This window comes from Carcharodon carcharias, chromosome 11 (genome assembly GCF_017639515.1).
Source record: "Carcharodon carcharias isolate sCarCar2 chromosome 11, sCarCar2.pri, whole genome shotgun sequence".
NCBI classification, from domain to species: Eukaryota; Metazoa; Chordata; class Chondrichthyes; order Lamniformes; family Lamnidae; genus Carcharodon; species Carcharodon carcharias.
The window spans coordinates 54,975,069-54,998,538 of record NC_054477.1 but is presented as its reverse complement, the minus strand read 5'-3'; the positions used below and the strand labels follow the sequence as shown (position 1 = coordinate 54,998,538).

Genomic DNA, 23,470 nt, shown 5'->3' with positions numbered 1-23,470 from the left:
ACTCAAATGAGGACTTTGACGTTGCAGGTTACAGAATTATGCTGAATGAGCAAGCAAATCATGAAGCTGGGTAACTTGGCAAGCATGCCAGCCTGTCTCCTGTTGGTGTCAAGGGGCATAGAGAAGTCCAGCATCAAATTGGTAGAGCGAGTGGTGTAGAACTTGCACTCTCTGTGGCCTCTGCTCCATATCCCAGTTGTCTTGCTGATCCAGAATCTGCAACTGCTGTTCCCACATCTGTTGTAGTCTTTGTGTGAACAGGTTACCAAATCCTATGACCACCCCCACCTCTCAAGGAACTCACAACACCTCCAAAAACACTCCAGAACACTTCCAGGCAATTTGCAAGAGAATAGTTTCCAAAAACTTAAGCTATCTGCAATCAGAGTGCCTGGCCCTTTAAATAACACTACTGCTAGGCTCAGCTGGCAACATCACACTCAGTTTCTCTTTACTAAAGAAATGAAGACACGGCTGGACATTCGTTGCTCAAATTTGGGATCTTGGAATCGTATTAGTGGTTGAAATGTGTGAGCTCAGGATAGCAACAAATCGGAGCCATCCGATTGGGGATGCACCTGTGTGCGTCAATATCCCAGCAGAATGCCATGCAGGAAACAGTCAGCGTGATAGTGGGGAGGGAGGGGGAGTGTGGTGGGGGGGGTGGGACACCGGTAGAGCAGTGCAAGACCTCCCTAGTGCCACAAGGAGCAGCACTACTCAAGGCAATTTATCATCCTTAGCGTTCATTTGTGTACAAAACACTCAACATAATGGCCAAAGTCATAACTAGTCAAATTGTTAAATCATTTAAATATTGGGAGTACTGCAGCAGGTTTATATCCAGGGCAGTATCATGTGGAATACACACAAATCACAGCCAATGGTGGAAGTGGTAGTTAGGCCATTTCAGTGGACAACAAGAGTCATCACATATTGTTCACTTCTCTGAAGAATATTATTGAGAGTTGAGCTTTTGCAACAAACCACCATATTCATGGTTGTTTATACTTTTTGGTTCCAAGCTGTAAATGACCAGATTTATTGAATTCAATTTCACAATTCACCATGAATTTGAACCCATGACCTCTAGCCCGCTACCATAGCTCTACACTCCCGTGCTCTTAGATTAGCCATTGGCTTGCATAGCTTTGTGGAGCTGAGAGATAAGGATCACTGATGCACCAACAGGTCCAACCCTTCCAGGCTCCATTAGAGAGCTTGGCTGGCAGTATAATCACCAGTTCCATAGCCAGGTAGATTATGCCAATGGCTCAGGCCTAGACTTTGCCACAGGAGGAAGACTTTGCAAATGAACTAGTGTGGTGTTTGTGCAGGCAAGTACTCTATGTAAGCAGAATTTGGAACTGCAATATGTAAGGTATTAATGTGCCTCACTGCTCCTCCGCACTCTATTGCATGGAGGAATCCAGCTAAATAGGATAAATGTTTACAACATGGTCTATTCCTGAGACACAGATCAGAAACATTCACAAAAACATCTTCCATGACAAAAGAACACCATGCACAAAAAAGAAGCTACACTTACCTTGGCAGTTTTATGAATCAAGAAGCCTTATTTCAAGACACGATAGATTTAAAAAGGAGGATGTGATCTTAACAGCTCATTCCCACTGGCTATCATTTCAGCTGCTCACTGCAGTTGGGTAGCTGGGGGCACCATTGGAAGCAGGCAGGAATATGAATGGTTTATGCAAATAGATGTAGCAATGGGACCCCAATTAGATTTTAACTCAGAGCAGTGAAATTGCCGTGGCTTTTCTGCAGGTGCAGGCAGGCCAGAAGCTGTCTGCTGGACAAACAGGCCCTCAACAGTAAATAGAAATTTTTCCTTTCGGGGCCAGGAGAAAGAGGAATGTTCCTCAGGGTCCACTGGGTAAGTCACAGCCTCGTCAGCCCCAGACTCTTTCCACCCTTCCACCTCTCTCTATCCAACACAGAACTTTCTAAGCCTCCTTTCTGTGACTTACCTTCTTTCCAGCGAGCTGTATCGACAGGCAACATCTGGACACCAGTGTAGCATAATAGATGAATAGCTATGATAATGAGATAATGATGTAACAGTGACATCAGCAATCATGTGCTAGAGACTTGGTAGGTGTACATATCTAGCATTTTATCACTTATATATAGTGTGAGTAAAGTAGTTTTGAAGAAATCTACCTGAATCAAATCTAACTCATTCATGGATAGAGAGAAACCATCCCAGTATAGACCAGGCCACGAGCTACCCCAGAAACTATGGGAGCAGTGGTGGTGACACCAATCTAACAAGATTTGATGCCATCAGCAGAACACCCACAGGGAGGAATTGGGAGAATATTTCTTCACAGGAACAATCAAAAGCCTTAACTTGGTGAGAGGCACACTGAGAATCACCAGCAATGTCAGCACCAGTCAAGCAGTCTCTGCTCCTTCTGCAGCTGTTTAAACCTTGAAAGGCCACAGAGAGGCCAGCGCTGGGGGTTGTGGAAAAAATACTTCCTAAGGTATCAAGCAGCATTGGGTTTACATGCCAAAGAGCAGAAGCACCGGGTTAGTTCATTCCTGTACGCAGTGAGGTCTGTCGCTGATGATGTCCTCCTGAGACAGGGGGTTAAAGAGACCTCCTCAGACTTCAAAACTGTCCTAAAAGCATTTGGTGCATATTTCAGCCCAAACAGACCTTTGAATTGCATTCACTCAATTCAATCAGAGATCCCAAGGCCAGGGGAATCCGTCAAATTGTTTCTTACAAATCCATAAACATTAGCCAGATATTGTGGGTGTGGTGCATTAAAAGATGAACTTATTCGTGACCACATTGTCATCGGAGTCTGCACGAAAAGCTGTCAGATTTTCTACAGACAAAAGGTGGCCTAACACTCGATCAAGCAGTTCAATATGTTAGGCTAGCCGAACTTATGGAGCTAACTTGGGCTATAATCTGTTGAGATACCGAGGCTTTGGATGAGTCTGTTAGTTGGGTAGGCCCAAAGGCGCAGCTCTGCTTATGCAAAAGCCTGCTAAAATAGGCAAAAGAATGGGAAACCCTACAGCAGCTATCTTAAGGTGCTTATGCTGCAGTACTAAAAAGCACCACAGAAGGCAAGATTACCCAGCAGGGGACAAATGTTTCCAATGTGGAAAGGCTGAACATTTCAAAGCAGTTCTGTAAATCTAAAAATTTCCGTAAAGGAACAAAGCAAGAGAATGTCTATGACATGCAGACAATTCAGGAAATTGAGAATAAGCAAATAAAGGAGATTACATATTTCCTAGGAGAAGTAAAGGATCATGCATAAGACCTTTGGTCAATCACTTTGGAAGTAAAAGGCTTTAAAACTGACTTCAAACGTGATACCGGAGCTGGCATTACAATACTGACTGATCATTTGGAATGGCTCAGAACAGTATGCATCCAGCCATCAAACATTAAATTGCAAGGATTAAGTGGTACAAATCTTTAAGTTAAAGATCAGATAACCACCATCCTTCACCACAAGGAGTGACAGGTTATTGAAACTCTTTGTGTCATCTACGATCAAAGTATACCTTTACTGACTGAAAATGCATGTACTCAACTAGACAAAGTCCTACAGCAAGACAGCGGGGTACCATTCATGAAGGAATTTCCAAAATCAGGTGCAGAATAGACGACTTTCTATTCAACAGCAGCTGGTGAGCTTTACTCATTGTGCAATGGATCATTCTCCATCACAGCGACACCATCCACTGGACCCTGGGAGAAGATTGAGATTGGAGATGTCTGGTTTGTTTTTGAAGATAGACTGGAAGCTGCAGAAACAGAAGGCACTGCAGCAGACAATGACCATCTGCAAGAAGACCTTCTAGACCTAGGTTAGTTCTTTCCTGAAGAAGTTTAAGAGAAAGAAGCCACTGTAGTAAGGAATTATCAGTTGGAAGATGAGATACTAGAAATTAATACGCTCTTTGAATCTACCGCTGAAACATTTGAAGTCTCGGTAGTTTTCCTTGAGGAATCAGCTGTGTTTGTTTTCGAAGAGCAGGATTTGTATCTTTGCCCCACTCAACACACCAATGAGACGCACTGTATATTGCTGGCTGACCATTAAAAGTTGTCCAGGGAGAACAAAATGCTTGATTCCATTGTAGGTTGCATTGCCATAGCATTTGTAGAGCCTATTATTTTGGTTGCCGTTCACACTTCAATCTCATCAGAAAACCTTCCTTCCACTATAGTTGTCCTTCAGCGCAGAAGCAGAGGCCAAATCTACAGAGCTTCTACAGTTGAAGACTCCTGTACAAGAATTTTGTCCAGATTTAGCCTTGGAGAGTCATTCCATAACTGAAGAAGGTGTAGTCTTAGCTTCTTATGCTGATACAGTCATCCCATTGCTGACAGCGGAGCAGCCTGAAACTAAAGAAGGTGTGGCAATGTTACCACTGCCTACAGAAAATGAAAGTAGTTTCCAAAGTGTTGGCGAAAAGTCATATCTTCTTTATCTGAGATTTGAACAAATAAATGTTGGCCTAGCCAGTGACACCCGCATTCCATGAATGGAAAAAAAAATTGAACAAATCTGGATGATGGGAAGAAGAACGATGAAATTCCTGTAGGCATTGCAGGAATTAAAGCAGTGAGGTGGAAGCCTTCTTTATCTCTTTCGAGTGGTTGGCACAGCAGTTAAAGTGGCCAGTCGAACACTGGTTCCTACGAATGCAAAGTAAGCTTTCAGGAAAAGCTCATGAGGCTTACCCACTCTTGCCTAAGAAAAGTGCCACTGACCATGAGGCAGCAAAAAGGGCTATTTTAAGTGCATACAAGTTAGTGCCAAAGACACATCGTCAGAAACCCTGTACCCTCAGGAAACAGCCTGACCGGGCGTACCTGGAATTTGATAGGCTTAAGCAACTTGCTTTCAACCAATGATTGCAGGCACTTAAAACATAAGCCACTTAGTAAAACCTCTGTGATATAATACTCCTCAGGGAGTTTAACAACTCTATATCCTTCCCAATAAGAACACACCCAGAGGAACAGAGGATGACAGGGGCCAGGCAGGCAGCCACACTGGCTGATGATTATGAGCTGATCCATAAACCCTTGCTCCAGGACAGACCCTCCCCTAGCACCCCCATTCAACCGGAAAGGATAGAGGTGGAGAGAGTGATAGAAAACTAAACACCCATGGACGAGAAGCAAATGTCTGGGGCCCTCCTCGGGACAGAAAGTGTGGTGCTGAGATGATAAATGAGGCCAAGAAGCCTGTGTGTTTTAATTTCCAAATGGTAGGGCACTTCCAGGCCAACCGCTAGAGGTTACAGGAAAAACCAGTGGGATTTATCGGGGCATAGAATGGGAGTCAGTCAGACAGCATAGAAGACCAGGCTATGGCTCTGACTGCGGTTGTGAATCCCTGTGGATTCACTCCTGAGAGTGTAGATGAGGTTAAATGAATCCCTGGGAGTTACAAGGATTTTGTATCCAAAGTAAGGGTGTCCACGTTTCCCCAGGGTGAGGCAAGTAAGCCTGTCGTGGGATTAATTTATTGGCACCGAATGCGAGATCCTCTGAAACTAATCAAGGAGAGGATTTTAGAACAGAAGGAGGAAGTCTCCACGTTAGACTACGTAACAGTGTTCCGGGTGTGACTCATGAGAGCCTGTGATGTGGCCCGAGAACACTTTAACATCTCCCAGAGAGATATGAAGAAACAGCAGACAAACATGCCAGGGCCTGAACCTTTCAGACAGGAGACTATGTATTGGTGCTCCAACCAATACCAGGTAAACATTTAAAAGCCCATTTTAGTGGCCTGTACAGAATAGGAAAGAAGCTCGGGGTAGTAAGTTATCTACCTGAGACCCCAGATCAGAGAAAAAGCAAAGTCTATGTCACGTCAATATGATAAAACTACATCACAGCCGAGAAGGGGATAAACAGGTAACGGTCTGTCCCATTGCCACCAACCTAGAGGATGAGCGTAGCAGTGGGGATGAATTGGACGGAGACATGGGTGAGTTCCACATTGAACCCCCTACTACCCAACTAATCAACACAAAGATACAGGCAAACTTAGACTCCTTATTCACCTGCATAAGCACAGAACAATGAGCTGACTTGATCAGGCTGTTCACTGCATTTAAAAGTTTATGCAGCTACAAGCCAGGCTGCACTACACAGCTGTACATGCTGTGGATCTGGGAGAGGGCCCTCCCATAAGCCAACATCTCTATCGTCTAGGCCCAGAAAAGTTGGCCCAGATTCAGGAGGAGATTAGCTACATGCTGGAGCACCAACTAATAGAGCCTAGCAGCAGTAGTTGGAGCTCCCCAGTTGTGCTCATGCCCAAGCTTCTCAGCTCAACAAGGCTTTACATTGACTGCTGAAAAGTTAATGCAGTGACCAGAGCCAACTGCTACTCAATACCCCCCCGGAAGACTGCATAGATAGGATAGGTAAAACCGGCCACATTACCAAGATAGATTTACTCAAGGGATACTGACAGGTTCCCTTGACTGCCTGTGCAAAGGAAATCTTCGCCTTTGTAACTCCGGATGGGTTATATCAGTGTCGTGTCATGCCATTTGGACTCCAAAATGCCCCAGCCACCTTTAAAGGACTGATGAACCAAGTAGTAGTGTATCACGAAAGTGTAATAATTCTCGTAATATTATTGTGATTTATTGAAAAAGTAGGATAATAGTGAGGTTTGGGCGGTTTCTCTGTGTCTGTCTGTGTGTGGGGGATTTAATTGAATTGGAGACAGCTGGCCTGGAGGCATTTGATTCATCAAAAGAAGCTAGATTTGAAATGCTAAATATGTAAACATGGCTGAAGCGTTAGCAGGTGAAGTGAGGAGAATTTGCATTTTTAGATAAATCAGGGTAGTTTGAATTTCAAAGAGATAGTTGGATGTTACACCTAACCAGAGAAGCTAGGCCAAGCAGTTTGCATATTTTTCCCAAAGTTTACTAATATTATTAGCACCATGTAAAGATTTATATTATGAGAGAGGTAAAGTTCCAAAGACATTTGGGAACAGTTCAATTTACATTAAAAGGGAGAAACGTGTACAAAGGAGAAGAGGCTATGTGTCAAAGAGGTAGGCAAGATCATCCAGAAGTGTGAAAAGCCTCCAGTATTTGTGCATTAAGCTGCTGTCTACAGAAACTGAATCTGGGAAAAGCTACTTTGAATTCTACTGTCCAAGGTATTGTGGTGATTTGCCTCGATCTGTTTAAAATCTATTTGTTTTTTATTGTTGCCTTAATGGGCGTATAACTGGAAGCCATATTAATTAGGGGTCTTAGGGAGGGTGTAATATAGCAGTAATAGCAGTAATTTGTAAATGTATGTATGTGCTTGAACTCTTTTCTTTTGTTAATAAATGTTTAATTTAATTTTGTAAAAAAACTCTAGAGTCTTGGTCGACTTATTGCTACTGAATTCAAGGCAAGCATCTTGAAATAAAATACCAATTGTAAAATTGTTGTGACCACGTAATCAAGTTTTCCTTGTGGATTTGATCAGCCTGGCACACATCATCTGCCCTGTCATAACAGGTGGGCTTATCCAATTGCATCGTGTAACTAGACAAGCTCCTACTGTACAGCGATACCTGGAAAATGCACTTAGAACAACTGGAAGCCCTCTTGGACGAATAAGTGCTAAGTAATATTTGTGCCGCACAAGTTCCAGGCAATGACCATCTCCAACAAGAAAGAATCAAACAACCTCTCCTTGATATTCAACCACATTATGATCACTGAATTCCCACCATCGACATCATGGGGATAACCATGAACCAGAAACTTAACTGGACAAGCCATATAAATACTGTGACTTGCCAGAGACTTGGCATTCCGTTGTGAATAACTCACCTCCTGACTCCCCAAAGCCTAGGCACAAGAAGGGAATGTGATGGAATATTCCCCATGCCTGAAAGAGTGCAGCTCCAAGAACACTCAAGAAGCTTGACAGCATCCTCTTGACTGCCACCCATTTGGCACCTTAAACATTAAATCCCTCCACCACTGGCACACAGTGTCAGCAGTATGTACCATCTACAAGAGGCGCTGTAGCAACTCAACAAGTCTCCTTCGACAGCATCTTCCAAACCCATGACCACCTAAAAGAACAAGGACAGCCTGCATGGGAACACTACCACCACAGCAGGCTCTTCCCCCACCCCCCCTCAAGCCACTCAGCAGCCTGACTTGGAACTACATCGCCCTTCCATCACTGTCGTTGGGTCAAAATCCCGAACTACTGTGGGTGTACCTACACCACATGGAGTGCAGCAGTTCTGTGAGTGCAGCTCAATGCCTCTGAAAGGAATTAGGTAAGGGCCTTGCCACTGATGCTCGCATCCCATGAACGAATAAAAAAACCATGGAGTTGTAGCACCCTCCTCAGGTGCAGGAGGACAAGGAATGCCTAATGGTACTGAAAATGAAGCCTAAGCTTTATGAAATATTACAATCTGGTAGCAAAAAAAATAAATATTTGCTGCAAACTAAATGTAAAGAGACAACCAAAATGTCAAAAAATACAATTATCTATCTGTGAAGCAACTCGAAACTGGCACCAACTTTAAGACAACAGAACCACAAATACTGGGAATTCTTTGATTGTGACCTATTGTTGGCCCAGAGCACTGCATATGCATCTCCCAGGCAACCCTGTGGAAATTGTGAGTCAGTAAATCTTTCAGTGCTTAATGAGCCTCGCTTACATCATACTGAGAGCCTGCAACAATCCCAGCAATAAAAATCCAGCCTGTGCAATCCCAGTGCAGATTGTCTGTACACCTTCACCCTATGCGTGTCAAATGGCTGCATCCAATTACGAAATGACTCCTTGGTTTCCTTCTGGCTGTTTTGTGTTTTACTCACTGAGGTCTAACACTGTATCTGTGGTATGTCTTTGGCTTTTTAGAAAGCTAGTCTGGTCACAACTTTTCTTTTTCAGGAAGCAGAGAGTAATGGTCAATGGATATTTATTGGGCTGGAGGAAGGTTTATAGTGGATTTCCCCAGGGATCTTTGCTTTTCTTGATATATATTAATGATCTAGATCTTGGTGTGCAGTCGGCAATTTTGCAGATGATATGAAGCTTGGGAGCATTGTGAACTGCAAGGAGGACAGTGCAGAACTTAAGAGGACATAGACAAGTTGGTGGAGTGGGAAGATAGGTGGCAGATGAAGTTCAACATGGAGAAGTGTGAGGTGATGCATTTTGGTAGGAAGAACATGGACAGACAATACAAAATAAGGGGTGAAATTTTGAAGTGGGTGCAGGAGCAGAAAAATTTGGGTATATACGTGCCATAGATCATTGAAGGTGGTAGGACAGGTGGGGAGAGAGCATTTAATAAATCATATAGTATCCTGGACTTTATTAATAGGGGCATAGAGTACAAGAGCAGGGAAGTTATGCTGAATTTATATAAGACACTTGTTGGACCTCAGCTGGAATATTGTGTACAGTTCTGGGCACCACATTATAGGAAGGATGTGAACACATTGGAGAGAGTGCAGAAGAGGTTTACAAGAATGGTTCCAGGGATGAGAAACTTCAGCTATGAGGATACATTGGAGAGGTTGGGACTGTTCTCCTGGAGAGAAGAAAGTTGCGAGGAGATTTGATAGAGATGTTCAAAATCATGAGGGGGCTGGACAGAGTAGATAGGGAGAAGCTGTTCCCACTTGTGAAAGGATCAAGAACGAGAGGGCACAGATTTAAAGTGATTTGCAAAAGAAGCAAATATGATGTGAGAAAAAACTTTTTCACACAATGAGTGGTTCGGGTCTGGAGTGCATTTCCTGGAAGCGTGGTGGAGGCAGGTTCAACTGAGGCATTCAGGAGGACATTAAATGATTACTTGAATAGAAATAATGGGCAAGAGTATGGGGAAAAAGTAGGGAAATGGCACTAAGTCATAATGCTCATTTGGAAAGCCGGTGCAGACATGATGGGCCGAATGGCCTCCTTCTGTGCTGTTGTGATTCTGTGATTCTGTGATTCTGGGCCCTTTTTAGGATCATTCCCAGTCATGGCAGTCTTTCACTTGCTACATTTGGTTCATGCCCAAAAACTTGTTTAATGCTGTCATATTTCTCCTTTTTATGGTGTTGCTTTTTTCCTCATAAGTTCAACCATAAGCCTGTGAAAGGAATGCATTGATGAAAGTTTCCTTGAGTTCACTCTGAGTAGTTACTTGGCAGCTTTTCACCTATCCATCATTGTAAAGTATTCCTTCAAATTGCCAGAACTTTGCAATAAACCAGACCCCAGAATCTAAATAAACCCACAGTCTTTTGTAAATATATGTTGAATCTATCTTTCTCCAAGTCTCATGGACTCCATTTCTATTCAATTGGCTTCAGCATATCGTGGTTACTTAAGGGTCCATAATGTTACCCCCCAATAATGTAGTTCCATCAACATCTTCAGTTGCATAAATTCTCACACATTTATACCACAGTGACTAGTCTATGATTCCACATACACAGCATGAGGCAATGCACATCATTTGTGACAGTACTGCCTTTTAGGATCCAATACAACTGTCGGCCCATTTTCTCAGGGAGCCACGCTTTTATCTCGGTAGAAGTGCTCATCGAGGTTATTGATTTAACTGTTGCTGTTGTACTGATGTCTGTCATTTGTGAATGGCATGAGTAGCCGACTGATTCGTATATCCAATGTGTCATTGAGCACGGCTCATACTGTGTGAGAACTTGTTTGTTAAAAATGTACTGTAAACCTTCAAAGCACATAGACTTCCATGCCTCTCTGCAGGAACATGTAGTGTATACATTTAAGGCTGAATGTAATTCCTTAGTGATTTCTCATTCTTGCATGCATGATGCTGAACTAGGCAAGTGAGGATCCAACTAGTACCTTAGACTTAGCTGCAAGAGGGGTTAGAGTGTGTGATTTAAGAGTTTATAAAAACAAAAAAACTGCAGATGCTGGAAATCCAAAACAAAAACAGAATTACCTGGAAAAACTCAGCAGGTCTGGCAGCATCGGCGGAGAAGAAAAGAGTTGACGTTTCGAGTCCTCATGACCCTTCGACAGAACTTGCGTTCGAGTCCAAGAAAGAGTTGAAATATAAGCTGGTTTAAGGTGTGTGTGTGGGGGGCGGAGAGATAGAGAGACAAAGAGGTGGAGGGGGGGGGGCGGCGGTGTGGTTGTAGGGACAAACAAGCAGTGATAGAAGCAGATCATCAAAAGATGTCAACGACAATAGTACAATAGAACACATAGGTGTTAAAATTAAAGTTGGTGATAATATCTAAACGAATGTGCTAATTAAGAATGGATGGTAGGGCACTCAAGGTATAGCTCTAGTGGGGTTTTTTTTTATCATATAATGGAAATAGGTGGGAAAAGGAAAATCTTTATAATTTATTGGAAAAAAAAGGGAAGGGGGAAACAGAAAGGGGTTGGGGATGGGGGAGGGAGCTTACGACCTAAAGTTGTTGAATTCAATATTCAGTCCGGAAGGCTGTAAAGTCCCTAGTCGGAAGATGAGGTGCTGTTCCTCCAGTTTGCGTTGGGCTTCACTGGAACAATGCAGCAAGCCAAGGACAGACATGTGGGCAAGAGAGCAGGGTGGAGTGTTGAAATGGCAAGCGACAGGGAGGTTTGGGTCATTCTGTTCGCAAGAATGACCCAAACCTCCCTGTCGCTTGCCATTTCAACACTCCACCCTGCTCTCTTGCCCACATGTCTGTCCTTGGCTTGCTGCATTGTTCCAGTGAAGCCCAACGCAAACTGGAGGAACAGCACCTCATCTTCCGACTAGGGACTTTACAGCCTTCCGGAGTGAATATTGAATTCAACAACTTTAGGTCGTAAGCTCCCTCCCCCATCCCCACCCCCTTTCTGTTTCCCCCTTCCCTTTTTTTTCCAATAAATTATAAAGATTTTCCTTTTCCCACCTATTTCCATTATATGATAAAAAAAAACCCCACTAGAGCTATACCTTGAGTGCCCTACCATCCATTCTTAATTAGCACATTCGTTTAGATATTATCACCAACTTTAATTTTAACACCTATGTGTTCTATTGTACTATTGTCGTTGACATCTTTTGATGATCTGCTTCTATCACTGCTTGTTTGTCCCTACAACCACACCGCCCCCCCCTCCACCTCTTTGTCTCTCTATCTCTCCGCCCCCCACACACACACCTTAAACCAGCTTATATTTCAACTCTTTCTTGGACTCGAACGCAAGTTCTGTCGAAGGGTCATGAGGACTCGAAACGTCAACTCTTTTCTTCTCCGCCGATGCTGCCAGACCTGCTGAGTTTTTCCAGGTAATTCTGTTTTTAATTTAAGAGTTTATGTTCATCTTGATGAAGCCATTTCTTTACCTCCCACAATCTTTGTTTGGATCTACATAGCTGCTTTGCAAGGCTTTAAGCCTTCCTTGGGTAAAGGCACTGCACTCAACTTGATGTGAAATTCATTGTATGACAGAGCTCTCATTGACAGGATATATAAACAGGAATGGCCTTTGAGAGCTGTACCACCTCAAGGACTGTGATGCTCTCAAATAGAAGCATATGCAACTTTCTTAAGACCTCAGCAGGGATGTGAAGGAAAGAATTACTCATTGGTTGTTATGTCAATAATGATTGCTCAGGTTTTCACCCTAATGCAAAGTTCATCTATGACAGAGATTGTCAGGCCTCCAATGATTGCAAGGTCCCGCATGGTTGCATCTCAGCAAACTATTGTCCTAGTGAGGCACTCGCTGTGAGGACAATGCAAACAAACCTCAAAACTTTGCTGCATGAACTAGACATTAATGGTCGCTGCTTCACAATGTGCGAATGGCGACTGGGGGGCAGTAGCAAGATGATGCCTCAACATTCTGTATTGATGAGAGCCGGCAAAGTGACATATGGCACTCTCCTGATACTGCGCCTTTTTGAGCCGCCCAGGTGGTGAGGCCTGGAAGAGTGATGTGTGTGGTCAGCCCACTTTATTGAGCAGCTGTCAGACTGACATGAGGACATCCCGATGTGATTTGGAATTCCAGCCACTTCTAAGCTGCCATGGTGAGGCCATGCGTGAAAGGACTATACTACATGGAGTTGCTTAAAGACATGTGAGAAAGAAATATTAAAAACAAAAACAGAATTACCTGGAAAAACTCAGCAGGTCTGGCAGCATCAGCGGAGAAGAAAAGAGTTGAAGTTTCAAGTCCTCATGACCCTTCAACGGAACTGAGTGAATCTTAGGAAAGGGGTGAAATATAAGCTGGTTTAAGGTGGTGGGGGGGAGGGGTCAGTGGGGAGAGAGAAGTTGGGGGGGAAGTGGTGTGGTTGTAGGGACAAGCAAGCAGTGATAGGAGCAGATAACCAAAAGATATCACAGACAAAAGAACAAAAGAACACAGAAGCATTGATCGTGGTGATTTTATCTAAACGAATGTGAAATGGAAAGCAATGAAGGTATTGTTCAGGTTCCACAATGGCCACATATTGCCATGATTATTCAGTTAGCTGTGGTTTAAGCCCTTCCAAGGATGATCCCATCATTAGGGCAGATGGCGAGTACTGATATTTCCATAACCTTCATGAAAGCATTGAACTTTCGGAAGACTTTCTCACTGAGATCAAAGGCGATGGGGTGTTCCATGCAGCAACAGCTAAAGAAACCAGAAAATGTGAGAATTTGTCGGCACTGTACTCCTCGTAGAATCTTGTAGCTAACAGATTGTCATGGGCACGTCTTCCATGTCATTCTGTGCGATGGCCTCTTCGTGTGGTTCTGCCCCTTTGCAGCGCAAGGTTGTGCAAGGTGCAGCAAACAATGATGATGCAGGGCACTCTCTGTGGAGAGTAGCCCCACCTGACCAGTCCAAATATCAGAACGCATCTTCAGGAAGCCAATCATCTGGTGGTGGTATGTGCAGCATTGAATCTGTCTTCAGCAGCACTCTGTGCACAGTGACTGGGTCTCACCAGTTATGTCTTCTGGAGGTATACCTTGCCCATGACTAGCCTGGCTTGTAAGCTCCAAGATCCCTCAATTATCTGTGGCACCTGTGAGTGTGTCAAGAAGTGAGAGCTCCCTACGTGCCTAGCACAAACATGTTGGATTTTCTTTCCATGATCAAAAATTAGCCGGGCATTCAGAAAGTGAAATCCTTATGTGTGCATTCAACGATGCCCTGTACTTATGGGAAGCCTGAGATAGTTGCAAATCCAGCAGCTCTGGCAGCCTGGCTTGTGACATCCATGCAGAATTGGAGCTTTACTGAAAAGGACACATGTCACCTCCCTTACACATATGTGTTTCACCAATTGGGAGGTGCTGCAAAGGTCACCAGTGGAGCCCTGGAAGGACCCACTGGAAAACATGTTCGCTGTGAGGGCCACCTTCAAATCCACTGGCATGGGATACTCTCCAAGTCCTTGCCACTTTAGTTCTTCAAGGAGAAGGTGGCAAATGTGAGCTACCACATCCCTAGACTAGCGAAGGTGCCTGTCTTTCACTCATCTCCTTATATGAACATTGTCTTTTATATACCCTTGGTCAAGCCACTTGTCTTGTTCATTTTGCCCCTCTTTGGGAGCACCTGGGACTTCTTGGGGCCGCACTCCCTCTTGCTGCTCAGGCCGCTGCTCCTCCCACCTGTGCCAATCAGTGATGGGCCCTTCTTCTCCTCATTCAAATTACAGCTATCAGCCAGACAGGGTTGCCTGCAGCCTGCTTTCTGCACTCCTGTTTGTATCTGTGAATGAATAGATTTGAGAATTCATTGCGACTTCCCCTTGACTTGTCTCCCTCCATCTCCAGGCCAGGGAGCTTCCATCTAGACATGGCATCCCCAGGCCATCCCTTGCAGGTGAAGCAAATCCTGGAGGTCCACAGGTGGCTGACCCTCCCCCTCTGACATGACTGCATATTCACAAAGAGGGTCTTGTTCAGGGTGAATACAGCCATGTGCGAGGATCCTCCCTCAGGCAACTGTCAGCTTGCCTCCATAAGCCTAGACACTCACTGTAGATGCGCTAGCCTTGTATTAATGTCATGGCTCTAGGTATTGTGCCTTGTAGCCATGACCATTAAACTGGGAATATTGAGGCTTGGAGTGTGCATGTAGCTTCTGTCCAGCAGCCGTGGCCCTTGATTGTTTTATCTTCCATCCCTTTTCACATCCCTCTGTCAGGAACAGATGGCCAATCATACCAACTCAAATGTAACCCCGAATCTTAAAGGATCCTTTCACCATTAATCAAGGAGCAATGGTCCTTCAATGGGCATTTGACCTTCAAAACCAGTTAGATGAGCCTTTTTCTTCATGATTTGAGTAAATAGTTAGGAGGGTGCCCTTCATTTGGCCCAAAATAGTCATCATGAGCTCCTCCCACACAGCTTGAGACCCCTCCCATCTCCTTTTACCGAGCTTGTTTTTCTAACTGCGTCATTACTCAGTAAAGAAGATGGTGCTGCTAACATTCGTGAATGTGACCAACATCTTCCAACTTCCCCTTATCACACAATAAGCTCATCCACAGTCTCTGCCTCCTAATTCCAATCTCTCCTGTTACCCTTGACCCATCATTGTTCATATGGATATTCTTGTTCTCCCCCGTTTCCTTCAATGTTGATTTCCCCATGTCCTTGGTTGATCTGACCCCTCCCCTTCTCGACACTATTTGCACCCTTATTTTCAGAGACACCCCCCATGAAACTATCTAGTAACTCCCCCCCATGACTTTAGAATTACTGACTTACCGAATCCAAATGCACCTCCAGGGCCCTTGAATGTAACTGTGCCCTCTGCTTCCCAATATCACACCTCAAACCCTCAGGACCAAATGTCTTAGCTAACTGACCCCACTCTACACACTATTCTGTGTAGGTACATCACTGTCCAGTTAGGCCTTCCCGCAGCCAAGGCCAGGACCAAGGCAATGCATGCCATGCACAACCCTCTTACATGACCCCGGCAGTGTGGCCTCATTCCCCGGACAGTCTCTTAAACTTGCCCCTGGATAGTCTTTCACCCTTCCCCTCTGGTCCTTCCCCCACCCCCCATACTAGTCCTGCCTCCTTCTCACCCTTCCGCTCTGGACCTTCACACACCCCCAGTCCTGCCTCCTGTGCCCAGTCTTGGTGCATCTTGTGCTACAGGCATCCGATATATATCAGTGGCGGTATTAAAGGAAGGTGAAAGCAACGTCTGCTGACCTCCAATTCATGGATGAAGTGAAGTGTGCCACTTGCATGCAGTCGGGAAAGAGAAGGCTCTAATCAGCCACTGGCAGGGCACTTAATTTGGTGAAGGAACATGATTCCGGCGAGTTGGCCTTCTAATGGGCATTCATGAGATGCAAATGAATACAAATGTGGCTCCCGACATTGCTCAGCAGGAAACTTGACCCGCCTACCACCTTGAAAGTTAGAAGAACGAAATTTTTAACCAATTTTCCATTGGTGGGAAACTGATTCTTTTTCATTCACACCAAATGAAGTGTCTCTTCTCCAATTCCCCCTGTTGGTGGGAGCAGCAGATTCTGCCCAAAGAATTTGTTTTTTTTAATTCTTTCATGGGATGTGGGCATCCTGGCAAAGCCAGCATTTGTTGCCCATCCCTAACTGCCCTTGAACAGAACATTTCAGAGGGCAGTTAAGAGTCAACCACATTGCTCTGGGTCTGGAGTCACATGCATGCCAGACCAGGTAAGGATGGCAGATTTCCTTCCCTAAAGGGAGGATGGGTCTTTACAACAATCAGTGAAAGTTTCATGGTCACCATTACTGAGATGAGCTTTATATTACAGATTTGTCAATTTAATTTAAATTCCACTAGCTGCCATGCCAGGATTTGAACCCCATGCCCCTAGAGCATTAGTCTGGGCTTCTGGATTACAAGCTAAATGACAGAACCACTATACCACCATCTCCCCCTTCAACACCTAGAAGCCCTGCTTGACTTTCCCCTATTCCTAGTCCAGGAATGTAAAGTACATTTGTAGATCCCCTTGTTCCATGAATGTCTTGACAGCATTCGGGACAACACCAGGGGAGAAATCTGTGACTGTGTATTCTATTCCAATTCAACATTACATTTAGCCATTGAGTTATTGATGATGCCATCAGCACATGGTGTAATTTTCCCAGACAGGACATGGTATGCAGCACAGCAATAATAATGAATTTGATACATGGTCTTCCACAACAAACAGTTACTGATCATTTTAAAATAAAAATGTATTTATATCAAGCATTCAGTAGTTGTGCTTGTGAATGAATGTGGTTTCTAGTGGTGAGAAAATAAAGGATTTTTATTCCAGTTGCTTGACAAATTAGTGATTGACTAAGTATTCTTGCAAGTTGAAGCTTACAGCTTTGTAAAAAAAAATCTTGCAACTGTGACCAGAATTTTCCGCATCATGGAAGGCATGTGCGGACATTATGGCGGAAGGCCGAAGAACAGTTTCACACTGTTGTGAAACCAGTTTGCAATCGTCCACTCCACCTGTCAATGGCGGACCGCATTTCCCACCGCTGCACATTGGAACTTCATTTTCATATACCTGCATATCATTATAAGGTCCATTCATCAGAATCATCCCCCACGTCAAATTTACCGCCCACATCCGCAGGAAAACACGCCAGTGCAGAACACGTCTTGACAGGTATGACGTGCCGAATTTGGGACTTACCGTCAGGGCCTTGCTCACATCACAAACATCCAAGGAGCAGAAGATGCTGGAGCCCAACAGCAACCAGACCCTGGAGGAACATGTGCATTGCATGTTGGTTGGATTCTCATGGACATGGCTCCACTGCAAAGCAGCTCACGGAAGATGGAAGCTCACTGCTGAAGGTCTGTTTCAGGACGTCAGTGTCTTGGCCAAGGTCTGCTATGGATAATCGTCAAAGGGGTGGAGTGGAAGGTGTAAGTTAGATTGGGACAGGAAGGTGTACCAGGGGTGTGGAGTGAGGTTGGGAGGGGAGGAATCAATGATGTCGGGGAGGAGTGGTGAGGTTGGGAGAGGGGAGAGGCAGTATGGGGGAGGAGGATGTAACTGGGGAGAATGTGGCAACTGGCGAATTGGGTGTAAGGGGGGAGGAAGATGTAAAGGAAGGAGTTTAGAGGGGGGAAGGAGTTCAGAGGTGGGGCAGGACTTCAGCGGGAGGAAGGAGTCCGGAGGGCAGAAGGAGTTCAGAGGGGAAGGAGTCCGGGAGAGGAAGGAGTAAGGGTGTACGAAGGAGTAAGATGGGGTTTGTCCAGGTGAAGGTGCAAGGGGGGTTGCCTGTGGAGCCAATGACAAACTTCTGGGGGGCGAAATGATGGTGGGCATGGTACCAGGGAATGGTGAGAATGAGAGAGGGCAGAGTGAGCCAGTAGGGTGGGAAGGTGAGGGTGCAACGGTAGCGGTGGAAAGGAAAGCGGAAATAGGCATGGACTGGGAGAGTGGGAAGGAGGAGGTCTGGGAGGTCAATTTAGATGGGGGTGGGATTTGTGAGAAGGTATGGAATGTGCACATTCACCTGGATATCCAGAAAGAAGAGGGTTCTGGCTGGTAGGTGATGGTAGGGAGGTGGAAGATGATGCCAGGGTGGTTGACAGTGAAGGGGGAAAGGACATGGGTGACTGGAAGATGGGACAGGACAGGGAGGCTTGAGAACAAATTTCACCAGTACCATGCTTCTAAAATCAAAAGTGAAAGGAGCCTCTTACAGGAGCGGCAGGTATGATCATTGGGTGGGCAGAGAAACAGCTCAGATGGACAACTGAAAGAGAACCCCAGCTGGCAGCATTGAAAATGCTTGGGACATTGAGATGAGTGTGATGGGGGAAGGCTCTGCTTGCATGGGAGAGTGCTTGCACACGGCTCCAAAAGGCCCTGGAACACACATATTCCTCCCTCCAGAATTACATGTGGGACGGTTGCTTGCAGCTGAACTGATAGTGGGCCAGGGGATGTAGTGGGAGCATTCAGGAAGCCTGGAAATGAAGCTGAAAGACACCATTACTCATTATTCAGTGAAAGTGAATATGTTTCTCCTGTGGGCCAGCCGCTCCCTCTGTGGTGACAGAGGACAAGGTTGAGGGGGGTCACAGGCAAAGAGGACTTGGAGGGAAAGGACATCCACTGAGATTCCTCACTGGATGACGCAGGGATGTTCAGCTGCTGCTCCTCCTCCCTTTGGGTGCTCGAGAGCCACGGCCTGTCCCCTTGAGGGGTGTAAAGAACCTATTTTTATTTGTCTTGGACCTTGGCTTTAAAAATTGGTCTGTGGCTTTAAAACTATCATGGCTGCAGTTGAAAGACATGTTCACTGGAGCAGGATGAGGAAACCTACAATGTTGCTATCCTGGAACAGAGGGTGCCATATAAGAACAGGATGGTGCTGGAAAGCAGTTCTGGACTAAGGGGAACTACCAGACAACAGCATTTTTATTGGATCCTGACCATGTGAGCAGAGTTTTGTGTGGTAACAATGCAGGGAGTACAGCTCCTAGCCTGCAAAGAGAGAAGACCTAAAACCTCTCTCTGTGTGTTTGTAAGATTCCAATAATTCTGCCATAGTAGTTAGCTGGCTATTCCTCACATTTCTATAACCAGCTTTCTCTGAAAACCCCTGTCAAGAGGAAAAGGGGAAAAATCACCAGCAGAGGCATTGTAAAGCATGTTTTTCAACTTGTGAATCTCAGACTGAAAGTGCTGGGAGACCATCTTGCATCATCAACAACAGATTGCAAGGAAGTTGAGAAGACGTCAGTCAAAATCAACCCATCTAATCCTGTATTCCGGATTGGTGCTATTGAACAGTTTTATCTCCCTTAAAATCCATGTTTTGTGTGTCTTTTTTGTGTGTGTGTGTGTGTGTGTGTGTGTTTGTGTGTAGAGGTTTAAGAAGGTGTAGAGTCTGCACTGGTGGAGAGTGTGGTAAGCCCTGTAATGGGTCTTCCAGGTTGCTTATTTCCAGATCTTCCATGGAGGGGGTGTCCTCTTCACTGGAAGTAAGGACCTAAATGGAGCTGAGGGGCTGGCTAGCTGAGGATATTGGCCGCTTGACAGAACTCCCTGTGAATCAAAATAGAGATGATTAGTGTATGGCAGCAGAGTCAAAAGCAGGAGAGACAGCACTGACAGTTGCATTGAGAGAGGGATGATGTGGTGCAGGATCCTCACATGGGTGTTCCCCACCGACCTCACCATTGCCGCAGGCACAGTCCAGTCCACATCTTCAGCAGTCAGCATGATGGCACACTCCTCAAAGGGAGTGAGGGGCCTAATGTCGGCCACTCCACCTCCGGTCTGGGACCTCTCTCTGCTGCTGTAACCCAGCTTCCCCTGCATAAAAACAGATGGAGAGAGTGTGAGCAGGACACATGGCACTGTGTGGAATGTTTGTGTGGTGAGCAGAGCCATGGGCAGGGCCTGATGGAGATGTGAGTGTGTGTGTGTGAGAGTTAGTGGTGTTGTCCCTTGAGGTGTGAGGTCCCAGAGGATGTGTGATGGGTTTGTGATTATGAGAGTTGAGAGTGATGAGAAGAGTGATTTACCGTGGCCGAACAGATGAGACCAATCATGGCTGTCCTGTTTTGCAGGGCATTGGCGCTGACCACCTCTGCCACCTCCCCCCATGGATTTGTGACCTTGCTTGCTGGCCTTCACCCAGAACAGAGGTAGAAGACTTCACGGCAGGCCTCCACTGCATCCAGTAAGCAGCTGAGGGAGATGTCACTAAATCTGGGGGCAGCAGTTTTCTTTCCTTTGGCAGTCATCAGTTCACAGCAGCTTTCTATCCCATGAAGCGTGCTAGCTCTGTGCAGGGGTGGCCTTTAAATATGGCACCTGGTTTGCTGAAGGCCTGATGTAATGGTGAGCTGGATCAATGAGAGGCCGCCCTGCAGGCGACTCAGCATGTTTCCCAGGAATGCAGTATTAATGAGGCAGCCATTGCAGCCAGTGAGTAAATTGTCCTTTTTCCCACCCACTACCACACTTGGTACAAATCTGGGACATTAAGTGGTACATCTTTTCATGTACACAAGTACCTAAACACTAACACTAGTAAAAGAGATTGTCATTGTTCAATGTGTGTAGTCTTTTGATCCAAGAGAGGTGGCTCTGAAACGAATTTAATGTATTCTTGAAACAATTAAAATCCATTTTATATTTAGTTTTGTAGTTATAATTAGAGAATAATAGACCTCTAGGGTGATTTATATTGATAGATTAAATGTCAGCTTGGAAAGGTTGCTGCTTTAATCGTACAGCACTTCCCAACTAAATCAGTTTCGATTTAAACTCTGACTTTTCAAACTTGGCACTTAATCCATTAATGTATACAACACTGCAGTTACTCATTCCAAGATACTTCCATCCGAGGTGGATCTCACATGCCAGTGCTCACCATGGGCAGAATCTTGTTAGCTATAAAAATCTCCAGGTGTCGGGGCCATTTCTGGGTCCCAACCCCATTTAGGTCAGTAGCGAGCCAACAGCAAGGCTTACAGGAGCCGACAGGTAAGACAATGGGCCAGTTCCAGAGGTAGGAATGCAGGACATCATGGCCCACTCCAATGGAAGCTGGCATCCCCACTGATACCAGCGGGAGTGCTGCTGAGGCCCACACCGCTGGATTGTAGGGGAGGCACTGCAGCCACCATTCACGTCCACGGAGTGCCAAAACGTGTAACCCAAATGGGCACCAGAGACGTCCATCTCCACTACTTCAGAAAACAATGGCAAGGCTGCAATATGGGAAGACAGTATTTCCAGCCTAGAGTATGAATAAAACGTAAACAGATTGCTGAGCAAGTGTCTCCCAACAATTCTGCACCTTCATGAATTGCAAAGGCTTGGATTGTTTCAACAAGCTTTTTCCATTTTTGCTGCCAAGTGCAAGGTACTGGGACACCAACGTTAATGGGGAGGTGTTGACATATTGGTATCGTCACTGGACGAATAATCCAGAGACTCAGGGCAATGCTCTGGGGATATGGGTTTGAATCCAATCACGGCAGGTGGTGGAATTTGAATTGAATAAAAATCTTGAATTAAAAATCTAATGATGACCATGAACCCATTGTCGATTGTTGTAAAAACCCATCTGGTTCACTAATGTCCTTTAGGGAAGGAAATCTGCTGTCCTCACCTGGTCTGCCCTACATGTGACTTCAGACCCACAGAAATGTGATTGACTCTTAAATGCCCTCTGAACAAAGGAAATTAGGGGTGGGCAATAAATGCTGCCTAGCCAGCGATGCCCACATCCCATTAGTGAATAAAAAAATATTCAGTTTACACTGTTCCTCCATGCAGCCTGTGCTGGTACATTACTGGTATATGGACTTCAACCCCAAATAGAGACACTGGGCACAATCATCCCAGATTTGCAGCCTGCCACCCGCAATGGTGAGTATTCACACAGTATCGTCCCATTCCTGCCTCATTAATTATGCTGCCACAGGAGACACGTCGTCTCGCTGGCCGGTGGCCTCCGAATTGCCACTATGGCGTTACCTCACTGCTTCCTCACCCAGGGCACCATATTTAAACTGCAGCCACGTGCACACTCCTCAATGCTTGCAGCCCAGGACTGCTCCAGTTAAGACATGGCCCCAAAAGCCAAAAGGAATGCAACCCCTGTTTCAGTGACACATCCGTGGGACACCTTCAGGACACCATGGAAACCCGCTATGATGTCCTCTATCCCTGCTGTGGCTGCAGGAGGCCCATCAGTCTCACCACTCTGGCTTGGGGTGCAAGCTGAGGTGGTCAGTGCCAATGCTGCACACAAGAGTTTGGCCATCCAGTGCAGAAAACGGATAAATGATCTCATAGGTTGCCAGGGTAAGGCAACCATCTCATCACTCCAAACTCACACATTACAAGACCATCACAGATTCACTGGCTTCTCACTCACTGCCAGCTCAAGGGACATCACCACTCACCATTTCATACACACCCTCACATCTCCCTCTAGCCTCATCTCCTCTGGAGACTGCCTCCTCATCCCTCACCAACTTGAGGCTACTTTCACAGCTCAACATGTGCCCCCCCATACAAACTCTGGGTTACCCTCCTTCCCCAGTACAACCCTCATCCTGCACCCTCTTCCCTTGCCTGAGGCCACTTCTCCCCCTTCCCCAAGCAAGTCTTAGTGCTGCAGCTGTTGAAAAGTCACCCCCACCTTATGGCTGTTCTGGTAGATAGAGACCTGCCCGTGAGCCCCGTAAAAGTGATCTGGTGCTGCCTGTGAAGCCAGGCGCTGATGACCACGAATGTTGCCCGAGGCAAGGTGGGCAAACAAGCCTCCAAGTCCTGAGTGAAGTGCAGCTCGCCAGGTGCATGTCGCTTATGTACCATTGTGAAACACATAGGCATGCTCATGCAGGGCTTATAATGAAATGCTAAATTATTGAAATCAGATTCCTGACGTGTGGCGGCAGGAAACGTGATCCGCCATTGAAGGGTGGAGC

At 45.5% G+C, this 23,470-nt stretch overlaps 1 protein-coding gene across 9 annotated transcripts in view; it reads left to right on the top strand.

The window, feature by feature from the left end:
* sgcg (sarcoglycan, gamma) overlaps window positions 1–23,470 on the top strand; it is a 1,081,295-nt gene that overhangs the window by 536,389 nt on the left and 521,436 nt on the right. The gene's annotated exons all lie outside the window — the stretch shown is intronic.